The following is a 3,479-nucleotide window of genomic DNA, read 5'->3' as shown; positions in this document are numbered from 1 at the left end:
GGCAGCAGCCCTGCTGCGGGAAGAGGACCGCTCTCCCCGAGGGGAAGAATGGCTTGGTATCTCAGCTAGGAATATTGAGAGAAGACGGAACCAGGCTAAAGGCTCCGGGGACTCCAGGCTGGCTCCACCTAGAATGCTGCCGGGTTTCAACGGCTTTCTGTAAAGAACTGTGCCATCTGTGAAGGAATGGATGCATCATTGCCCTCACCTGGCCTGTGAACTCTTGATGTCATGGCAGCTGGGCCGCCCCTCACTCGGGTACCCTAACTCTCTGAGTCTGGTGTGACTGCTTTTCCCTTTGGTCACCCTGGTCCATCACCGTGGTCACTGCCCAGCATCCCGTTTACCTCACTCGTTGCCACTTTTACCCTGTCTACTTCTTTCCTTCAACCTTTCCTCTGGGGAATTGCTTTAGAGCCTCAGCCTTTTTCTGCATGTCTCACCTTGTGCTCTTTTAATTAAAAAAATTTTTAAGGCCACCTTTAAGGTGGAATTGGCAAATAGGAATTGCATATATTTACATTGTACAATGTGATTTTTTAAAAGATATACAATGTGTGACTTCATATATGTGTAAGTTTTCCAGGGATGAGAACACTTAGGATCTACTCTTAGCAAATCTCAGGCATACAATGCAGTATTATTTACTGCAGTCACTATACTAGACATTAGATCCCCAGAACTTATTCTTCTTATAACTGAGCTTGCACTCTTTGACCAATGTTTCCTGATATCCCCTGGCTCCCATGAACCACCATTCTACTCTTCGGTTCTGTGAGTTCCACTTCTTTAGATTTTACATATAAGTGAGATCATACAGTATTCGCCCTTGTGTCTGGCTTATTTCACTTAGTATAATGCCTTCCGGGTTCATCTATGTTGTGGCAAATGGCAGGATTTCTTTTCCTTTCACTCTTTATCATAACAGAAACATGTTCTTTCCCATCTAGACCTAGCCTCTGAACCTCAGAGACCATAACTAGTGTCCAAGGGCAATGACCCAGGTAAGCCCACAATGGCAACCTTGTGGCTGCAGAAGCTCTTGTGAGGCCCAATTCATTTCTGACAATTTGGTGATGTGACAACTTTTCTTCCATAACAAAATGGAACAGGTAGTCCTGAATCAAATCCTCTTACCAACTGTGGACCTTTGGCTACCATCTCATGATCCTGAAGTTACAAACATCATGGGAAAAGTCAAACATGCTAAGGACCATTGGACAGAAATTAAAGAAAATTCTCACTTTTTTAATGATGTGACTGAGCTGCTAAACTACCATGAGATTCACTTTCTTTTGGATTTCTTATGGTTTACGCTGCTGTTGGGTGGGTACTCTATTACTTATGGAGGGAAAAAATCATAACAGGGTGTGGGATTGATCAAGGGTTTCTTTAAGTTTGGAAGATAACTTGCACATATAAATCCCTTTATTTTTTCTTTTGTTATATTATTATTATTATATCATTATTTGCAAACAGATAATTCTTTTTTTTAATAAATTAATTTTTATTGGTGTTCAATTTACCAACATACAGAAAAACACCCAGTGCTCATCCCGTCAAGTGTCCCCCTCAGTGCCCGTCACCCATTCCTCCCCACCCCTCAGTGCCCGTCACCCATTCCTCCCCACCCCCCGCCCTCCTCCCCTTCCACCACCCCTAGTTCGTTTCCCAGAGTTAGGAGTCTTTATGTTCTGTCTCCCTTCCTGATATTTCCCACACATTTCTTCTCCTTTCCCTTATATTCCCTTTCACTATTATTTATATTCCCCAAATGAATGAGAACATACACTCAAACAGATAATTACCAGTTTATCAAATTACCAGTTTATATTTGGGTTTACCTGTAATTTCTGTTTATATCAGTCCTATTAAAATCAGGAATAAGAAAAAGTGGTTATTATTTCTTCTGTTATTCCACAGTGTTTTATAAGTTTTAGCCAATACAATAAGGAAATAAAATGAAATAATTACTTTAAATATTGGTAAATAGTAAAATTTTAAATTTCAAATTTGAAGATTGTTTTCTTAGAAAGAGTAAGAAATTTTACCTTAGGTCTCAATTTCCTCACCTATAAAACTGATATAATAGTATCTAGCTTTTAGAAATATTGAGGATTTAATGAGCTAATACACATAAAAAACTTAGATAAAGCCTAGCCGATTGGTAGTCCTTTTACTTGTTATTAAAACAACTGAATAAGGTGGGACGCCTGGGTGACTCAGTCACTTAAGCATCTGTCTCTTGATTTTGGCTGAGGCCATGATCTCAGGGCCATGAGATGGAGCCCCACATTAGTCTCCACACTGGACATGGAAACTGCTTGAGATTCCCTCTCTCTCCTGGTCCCTCCTCTGCCCCTCCCTGCAACTCGAACACTCTCTCTCTCTCTCCCTCAAAAAAAAAAAAAAAAAAGAGTAAGGTAACTGGACAGAAAATTAAAATACAAAAATTAGTAGTTTTGGGAGCAGTGGATGACCCTACACCTGGCGAAATGGAGCTTGAGGCCATGAGCAGATACACCAGCCCAGTGAACCCTGCCGTCTTCCCCCATCTGACCGTGGTGCTTTTGGCAATTGGCATGTTCTTTACCGCCTGGTTCTTCGTTTATGAGGTCACCTCCACCAAGTACACTCGGAATACCTACAAAGAGCTCCTCATCTCCTTGGTGGCCTCACTCTTCATGGGCTTTGGAGTCCTCTTCCTGCTGCTCTGGGTTGGCATCTACGTATGAGCTCCCAAGGGTGCCAACAAGGTGGCTTCACTGAACTCCTGCTTTTGTAAATTAATTTTTTTACTATTGCTGGAAGTGTCCCACCTGCTGCTCCCAATAAAGGCAGATGTGTGACCGTCAAAAAAAAACTTAGTAGTTTTACTTTTATTTTATTTTATTATTTTTTTTAGTTTTACTTTTAATCAACAGAAATTTGAATGTCAAAAGGGAGGAAATTCCATTTTTAATAAAAAATCAAAGTATAAAATACCTAGAAATAAAATGCACAAGAAAGGCAAAAGACCTAAATAACCATAAAACCTTATTAAAATGTAAATAAAAGATATCTAAGTGGAGTGACAACTTACTAAGAATGATAGAGAGGCGTCTTAGAGCCTAGAGCCTAGAGCTTAGTCAGTTGACTATGACTCTTGATTTCCACTGGGGTCATGATCTCAGGGTCATGGGATCAAGCCCACCATTGAGCACCAGTCCAGCTCCCGCTCAGTGGGGAGTCTGTTTTCTCTCCTTTTCCTGCTCCCTTTGCCCACCCCCATGCTTGCACACACACACACTCTCTCTCTCAAATAAATAAATCTTTAAAAAAAATTTAAAAACTAAGAATGCTAGAAAATGTCATAACAGTGCCTGCTCTTCACAAATTAATTTATATAGTCAATGAAATGTCAACCAGAATCCTAGTTTGGTATTTTTTACACTGGATGTGATGATTTTAAAGATCAATGGAGGAATAGCTGTGAATAG

The 3,479-nt window shown here is 40.4% G+C and overlaps 1 pseudogene; it reads left to right on the top strand.

The window, feature by feature from the left end:
* The first annotated feature begins 2,455 nt into the window (after positions 1-2,455).
* Positions 2,456-2,863, top strand: LOC140599394 (dolichyl-diphosphooligosaccharide--protein glycosyltransferase subunit TMEM258 pseudogene; annotated as a pseudogene).
* The last annotated feature ends 616 nt before the right edge of the window (positions 2,864-3,479 follow it).

The sequence above is a fragment of the Vulpes vulpes genome, chromosome 6 (genome assembly GCF_048418805.1).
Source record: "Vulpes vulpes isolate BD-2025 chromosome 6, VulVul3, whole genome shotgun sequence".
NCBI lineage: Eukaryota > Metazoa > Chordata > Mammalia > Carnivora > Canidae > Vulpes > Vulpes vulpes.
The sequence above is the reverse complement of the archived record's forward strand: the minus strand, read 5'-3'. Positions and strand labels throughout refer to the sequence as shown.